This window comes from Muntiacus reevesi, chromosome 12 (genome assembly GCF_963930625.1).
Source record: "Muntiacus reevesi chromosome 12, mMunRee1.1, whole genome shotgun sequence".
Taxonomy (NCBI): domain Eukaryota; kingdom Metazoa; phylum Chordata; class Mammalia; order Artiodactyla; family Cervidae; genus Muntiacus; species Muntiacus reevesi.
The window spans coordinates 60,314,985-60,323,035 of record NC_089260.1 but is presented as its reverse complement, the minus strand read 5'-3'; the positions used below and the strand labels follow the sequence as shown (position 1 = coordinate 60,323,035).

The window sequence follows — 8,051 nt, the reverse complement described above, 5'->3', positions numbered from 1 at the left end:
AAATCTCTTTAGGTTCTCTGTAAGAGGTAATTAGTATTTAGTAGTAAATGTTTCAAAATCTTATTTTATTTGGAAATAGCTATTCAATAGACTTCCAACACTTAGTTTAGCACAACTCTTAGAAGTTGAAGTTACCCCAATCTGGAGAGACTATTTTAGACACATATTCCTAAAGAGCATAATCATTTTTAATAGAGTCTAAAGGCTCCCTTATGGCAGAGAGTGAAGAGGAACTAAAGAGCCTCTTGATGAAAGTGAAAGAGGAGAGCGAAAAAGTTGGCTTAAAGCTTAACGTTCAGAAAACTAAGATCATGGCATCTGGTCCCATCACCTCATGGGAAATAGATGGGGAGACAGTGGAAATGTTATAGCCATGCTTTCCGGGAAACAAACTCACTCAGAAGGACAATGCAGATAGTGGAGTGCAGTTTATTACACCGGCGGGCCCAAGGCAGAGTCTCCTCTTAGCCAACGACCCGACCAGCATTTGTGAAAATCTTTTATACCCCATGTGTACCTGTCCAAACCCACCAGCCCAAATCCCTTGAGGCTTACAAAGGAACGGTAAATACAATCACAATAACCCCATCATTCACATGTTATGTGTTCAAACAGTTAATAACTGATAAGCCTGTGGTTACATTTTGATAGATACTGTTCGGAGGCAGGGGTGATTAGTGTCTGTTTTCCCTTAACCTGGATGTGATCTTCAAGATTCCCCTGCCCAGAGGGGGTCTTATCCTTCCATTGTCATTCCCACAGGCACTAAGCAGAGAGTTCAGAGTCCACTGGAGAGGCGGCCTAGCAGGATCAGCACAGACAGGCCTGAGATGGAGTCCAGGCCCTATGAATTCCTTCCTCATTCCCCGCTCTTGATGCTCTTAGTTTCCATAATGAGCATCATTTATTGAGATATATTGTACCTTAGCCCTCCTGCCACCCACATGAGAGAATGCTATCAACTTCTGGGTTACAAAATTCACAAGGCATTGTAGGAAGCAGGGCCCACAAAGCAGTATGATCAAGATTACTATAACAACAGTTCATTAGACATGGCTTTCACTTGATTTTGCTTATCCTCCAAGGCAGTAGATACATTTTCAGACAGGTCAGGGATGTACACACAACACTCGCGCAAGTCCCTCCTTGGGCTGCTGTGAGTATGTCTAATGCCATCTTATTTTGAATTACTGCCTTCCTCATCTGAATCTGTTCTTCATTCAAAGCTTGAATGACTTTAGTACTAAGAGGGCCTGTTTAGTGAAATTAGTTAAGGCCTTTACCTTAACCATGATATCTGTTGTCCCTACAGAGGGTACAAACAAGGCAGCAAGATAGTCATACCACTGGAACACGGATTGTGTCCATCTTGCATGCAGATAAGGCAGGTTTGCTGGAGGCTGGTGTAGGCTAGGCTTAATACTGCCATAGGCGAAAGCAAATCCTAATGTGCAATGCCCCACCCAGCCGGCTAACCATGGCCATAAGTTAAGCCCACAGAGCCACTGGGTCCCACTGGGGTCTGCCCAGCAGATTCCAGGCCAGTCAGAACCGGGCCACCGAGCAGATTGATTGGGGTGATAGGTAACTTCCAAGATTTGTTTACATTGTTTAGTGCACAAATAACAATTCTTTCGGGTCTAGGGGACAGTCTCCAAATCCAACTTTCTGTTCTTTTTGTTCCCAGCAAATAGTAGCAGGGGCGATCAACTGTCCTTTCTCAGGAGTCATCCAGAAATATTCATCCCAGACCTGGTAGTATTGCTCAAGGTACCAGGAGGCCTGTACCCCTTTTGTAAGGGAGCCCTTTTCGTCTTTAAGTTTCATATATGAGGTATAAGCCTTTGTTATCTCCGTAAGGCTGGTGTTCATGTTAAATGTAACCCTATGTCCCTGGCCCATTGATGGCTTCTTCTTACACCAGGAGAGCAAAGAAAGGTTATGGTTGGTGAGAGAGAGGAACGGAGTAGCGATACCCACCAGGGGAGTCCGTCCATTACTGACAGGGGCATAGCCCCACATACCCAACAGTTGGAGGAGTTGTGAAATTTCGCCCACGAGATGAAGATGTTGTCCTGTGCAGGAGCAGTGGTCAGGTTCAGAACTGCATTGGTGAGGCCGAGGAGAAGGAGTCATTTACCCAGCTCGATCCTGTAGAGGGCTTGTCCGGGACCTCGTTTTCTTCTTCCTCCTCAGAATGATCTTGGTTTCCCGTGGGTCGGTGGGGTCCTTCTGGGTGGTCCACTCGGCGTCCTCTGGGTCAGCGTGGTATGCCTTCTTCGCTCTGGTGTGATGGATCAAGGGACAATACCTGCAACTTTAACTGCAGTAGGGGTAGTCAGAGTAACATAAGGGCCCTTTCACCAAAGGGCTAGCAAATCATGTTCCCAATCCTTGACCCATACTTGGTCACCAAATATAAACTCACGAATCTGTTCCCCAAGGGGGAACGGCACCCTTTCTTGTACAAACTTAGTTACCCGATTTATTACCTTACCCAGTTCCATCTGCTGTGAAATCCTATCCTTCCTTACCTGAGGCAAATTTGTTGACACCTGTTTTATTATGGGAGGAGGCCTCCCATACACAATTTCGTATGGAGAATAGCCTTGGGACTGTGGGGTCATCCTGAGTCTGAGCAGAGCCATTGGAAGCAAGTCCACTCAGGAGCAGTCAGTCTCTCTGATCAACTTGGAGAGTCTCTTTAAGTGTCCGGTTGGTTCATTTCACCATCTCAGAACTCTGGGCCTATATGCAGTGTGCAGTTTCCATTTGATGTTTAAAGTTTTGCTTACTTGTTGTACTAAATCAGCTACAAAAGCTGTGCCATTGCCTGTTCCAATGCTGGTAGGAAATCCAAATCTGGGAACCATTTCCCTAAGCAGGCACCGGGCTACTTCTGATGCTCTTTCAGTCCAGGTAGGAAAAGCTTTTACCTATCTCAAGAACGCACATACCATGATCAGCAGGTAATGGTAGTGTCGGTGAGGTTTCATTTCAGTGAAGTCCACTCCCAGGTGTTCAGGGGGCAGCGTGCCTTTCAGCTGAATATCCGGAGGTTTTTGTCTGAATCCCCGAGAGGCAGCATTAACCTGTGAGCAGGCAGCATGACCTAGGTGGGTCGCTTGGGGTGTTTGGCTTACCAGAGTGTGTGCCAGCTCCTCCGGTACCAATAATTTGCCACTTGGCAATTCCCACCATCTCTTTTCAGTCTTGATGGCCCCTTCCGCTCTGGCTAACCTGACAGCCGTTGTCCTTGTTTTATCAGGCTAGTGCCATCAGTATATAGGACCCAATTAGGGTTTGGAACTTTCAGCCCTTCTTTAAAACAAACCCCAGATACCTTACCTCCTCTTTGTAGATCTGTGCCTTCTTCTTCAACACCCAGTAACCTACTTCCATCAGCAGCTGGAGCAGTGCTTTTGTCCCTTTCCAGGATTTTTCCTTGGTCTCAGGCAGCCAGCAGCAGGTCATCCCCGTATTATAGGAGCTGACATCCATACTCTTCCGGATGGAATGAGTCCAGATCAGAAGCCAAGGCTTCCCCAAAGATGGCTGTGGAGTTAAGCCTTTGTTATCTGGTACTTCCGACTGTATCTTCCCATTCAAAGGCAATGATGGGCTGTGACGCTGGGGCGAGGTGTATGCAGAAGAAGGCATCCTTGAGATCTAGGCAAGTGTAAATTTTAGTCCTCGGCGGGAGGAGGCTAAGCAAGGTATAGGGGTTTGGAACAGTGGGGTGTAAAGTCACAGTAGCCTGGTTGACTAGCCTGAGATCTTGTACAGGCCTATAGTCCTGTCCTCCTTCCCTTTTGACTGGCAGGATTGGCATATTCCAAGCCGACTGGCACTCTACTAGAATGCCTGCTTGTTTCAATCTATTGATGTGGGGCAATATGCTGGTTCAGGCCTCCTTCCATAGCGGGTACTGGCGCCCTCTAACCGGGATGGTGCCTGGTTTGAGTTCCATTATCACTGGGGCGTGATGTTCAGCCAGCCTGGGGGGAGGGGGTTGTCTTCCACCCAGACCTCAGGGAACAATTGAGTTAGCTCTCTCATGCTCTTCCGGCCCACCCGGTTCTGCCTTCAGAGGCTCATGCAACCTCGACTCATCTTGGGGGGGGCACTGAGAGAGAGGGCAAATAAGTCATAGAGTCCGTCCAGAAGGTGGGCCTCTCCTCAGGGGAGAAAGTCACCTGTGCTCCTAGTTTGGAGAGCAAGTCTCCTCCCAACAGGGGTACTGGGCACTCAGGAATGTAGAGGAATTCATGAATCACTTGGTGCCCCGCCTCCCCCCGCCATCTTACATTTTCTGGGCTGCCAAAACGATTTAATCATCTCTTCTCCCGATACCCCAGTTACATCGGTAGTCTTTCTGGACAGTGGTGCTACAGGTTTTGTTACTACCGACAGTTCTGCTCCTGTATCCACCATGAAATCAATGTTTTGGTCCCCCACTTTTACGGTTACCATGGGCTCTCAGGGACCTGATATCTCTGAGCCCTGGCAGCCCTAGTTAATTTCCAAGTCAGCAAGCCCACAACTGCGGGAGCTTCCTCTTCCTTCCTTGCCTTAGGGCATTCATTCTTCCAGTGGCCAAAACCTCAGCACCGGGCACACTGGTTTGGCTGTAACGGGCCCAGGGCCTCCCTTGGGACCGGCTGAAGGACTGTCCTGTCCCTGGGGCAGATGAGGTTTTCCAGAGCGCCCGAGATAGACTTTCCCAGAGCAGCAGCTTGCACTGTAAGTCTCTTGTCTGTTCTCCGGATTCAGGGATCTGAACACGACTCCCTTTCGATCGGCTGAGGGCAACGGAGGCCATCGCCCATCCCTTCGGAAGGGCGCTCGCCCATCTCTCAGGACCGACTGACCCATGTTCGACTGTCTGTTCTTTCATTCCCTCCGGCAGAGCGCAGTCTCTGCTTAATTCCAACGTCTCCCTCCCCTTCTTGTCAGTACTCACCGGGAGAGGCCGGTATAGCTTGGGCGGTTCGGTTGGAGCCGGATCCTGAAAGTGTTGGCCAGAGGCTTCTGTCACCGGGATCGGAGCCTGCCAAAACGGCGGCTCTACGAACTCCGGGAAAGCTGGTGGAGGAGCAGTGGCTGTTGCAGAAACTTCACCTGGCCCTGGGTCGGGCATTTAGGCGGCCTCGGGTCCTGGTGAGGCACTGGGAGGCAGGCGTGTCATTATCCAGCATGGGGGAGGGGTCAGGTCATCCCCGTCCAAATCCTGTAGAATTTCCTTTTTTATCATCAGTCAATTTTTGTGTCATTAATATTTTTCCCTTTCCCTTCTGGATACAGAACCTTGTCTAAGTAGGAGGGTCTCAAGCTAACCCTAGCCATGAGTCAATAGATGGATATTGATCCAGGTGTCCTGGTTCTCCTGTGACTACTGTATAGACTACTTCCACTATTTTTAAGTTCACGGTGTTCTCTGGTGGCCATCCTGCTCCCATAGGGGTTCATTCGACCTCACAGAGTATGTGGAGGCAGTTAGGCTTCATCTCCACCCCATAGTCTCCTCCTAATCCCTTCTTTAAAATTTTAATCATGCACTCCAATACAGTTGCCTTAGATTCACTTGCCCCCATCTTGCTTACTTTCTCAGACCTTCTACTTTTCCTTTTCATTCTGTCTACGAAGTTCTCAGTACCCTATGTACTTCTGATATTTCCACTCAGTGACACTTAAATTGCCATTCTGCCTCCTTCCTAATTGGGGTGAGAAGAGCCTTACCTGCCAGATCCCAGAGGGAGAAGGGGGATCGGTGTGTCTTCACCTGCCGGTTAGCACAGCTGAGCCAGAACATCACATGGTCCAAGACAGTTTCTGCCTTAAAGTCCGCTCTGCCTTGGTGGACTTGAAAACACAGATGGGTTAAATATCCCATGTCCCAGGCCATCTGCGGAAAGCCAATTCATACTCACTTCTGTATCCCCCTGTCCTAAAAATAGGATAGTTTCCTATCCTAAAAATCCCCTGGCAATCGCTTGGTAATAATTTCCCCCCAGACAGCGTGGACACACCTCCTAAATGACCTTCACAAATTTCATTCTTAAACCCTAGCACGCTTGTCGACCTGTGTACCAAGCAATCGCCGCCTACCTATTCCAGGCTCCTGCGGGTCCCTGCTCCTTCTAGTCCCTCCCAGGGGGGTGATCAGGCCCCCTCTCCCACCCTACTGGGTGGGTTCCTCCTCACCTGAGCGCTCAGTACCCCTGCTGCCGTCCACTACCTGCTGACGTGAAAGGTCCGGGCGTTGAGAAGCAGAATCCTTCCAGAGGGGTGAGGCGCCTTCCCCACTCTAGGAGATTCAAGCCACAAAGCCTCGGGGTGGCCTCAAATGTGACCTGTCTCCTCAAAATGAGGAGTTTCCGCGCCAATGCACCAAATGTTATAGCCATGCTTTCCGGGAAACAAACTCACTCAGAAGGACAATGCAGATAGTGGAGTGCAGTTTATTACACCTGCGAGCCCAAGGCAGAGTCTCCTCTTAGCCAAGGGCCCTGACCAGCATTTGTGAAAATCTTTTATACCCCTTGTGTACCTGTCCAAACCCACCAGCCCAAATCCCTTGAGGCTTACAAAGGAACGGTAAATACAATCACAATAACCCCATCATTCACATGTTATGTGTTCAAACAGTTAATAAGCCTGTGGTTATATTCCAGCCAGTTAATAACCGATAAGCCTGTGGTTACATTCCGATAGATACTGTCCTGAGGCAGGGGTGATTAGTGTCTGTTTTCTCTTAACCTGAATGTGATCTTCAAGATTCCCCTGCCCAGAGGGGGTCTTATCCTTCCATTGTCATTCCCACAGGCGCTAAGCAGAGAGTTCAGAGTCCACTGGAGAGGTGACCTAGCAGGATCAGCACAGACAGGCCTGAGATGGAGTCCAGACCCTATGAATTCCTTCTTCAGAAACAGTGTCAGACTTTATTTTTTGTGGTTCCAAAATCACTGCGGATGGTGACTGCAGCCATGAAATTAAAAGACGCTTACTCCTTGGAAGGAAAGTTATGACCAACCTAGATAGCATATTAAAAAGTAGAGAAGAGACATCACTTTGCCAACAAAGGTCTGTCTGGTCAAGGCTATGGTTTTTCCAGTGGTCATGTATGGATGTGAAAGTTGGACTGTGAAGAAAGCTGAGCGCTGAAAAACTGATACTTTTGAACTGTGGTGTTGGAGAAGACTCTTGAGAGTCCCTTGGACTGCAAGGAGATCCAAGCAGTCCATCCTAAAGGAGATCAGTCCTGGGTGTTCATTGGAAGGACTGATGCTGAAGCTGAAACGCCAGTACTTTGGCCACCTCATACGAAGAGTTGACTCATTGGAAAAGACCCTGATGCTGGGAGGTATTGGAGGCAGGAGGAGAAGGGGGCGACAGAAGATGAGATGGCTGGATGGCATCACCGACTCAATGGGCATAATTTTGAGTAAACTCCGGGAGTTGGTGATGGACAGGGAGGCCTGACGTGCTGTGATTCATGGGGTCGCAAAGAGTCGGACACGACTGAGCGACTGAACTGAACTGAACTGAACTGAAAGGCTCATATCTCATTTACATTTTTTAGAAGTTTCTTCACTCGAGGTAATTTCCTTGCTGACAAACTTGTAGCAGATACAGTAATATTTAACTTATATTAAACTTAGGTACCAGAGAAGGCAATGGCAACCCACTCAAGTACTCTTGCCTGGCAAATCCCATGGATGGAGGAGCCTTGTAGGCTGCAGTCCATGGGGTCGCTAAGGGTCAGACGATCCTTTCATGCCTTGGAGAAGGAAATGGCAACTCACTCTAGTGTTCTTTCCTGGAGAATCCCAGGGACGGGGGAGTTTGGTGGGCTGCCACCTGTGGGGTCGCACAGAGTTGGACACGACTGAAGCGACTTAGCAGCAGCAAACTTAGGTACAATGAAAATATTCTGCTTAATGTTAAGTACTCTTAGACATGTCTACATTATTTAGATCAACAAATAAAAATTAATATCAGGCATTTAACACTGAATATTTCCCATCTCACATGAACTTGAAATTCATTTA

General features: G+C 48.4%; 1 pseudogene; it reads right to left on the bottom strand.

The window, feature by feature from the left end:
* Positions 1-881: 881 nt before the first annotated feature.
* On the bottom strand, positions 882-3,660 carry LOC136144739 (endogenous retrovirus group PABLB member 1 Env polyprotein-like; annotated as a pseudogene).
* Between the last annotated feature and the right edge of the window lie 4,391 nt (positions 3,661-8,051).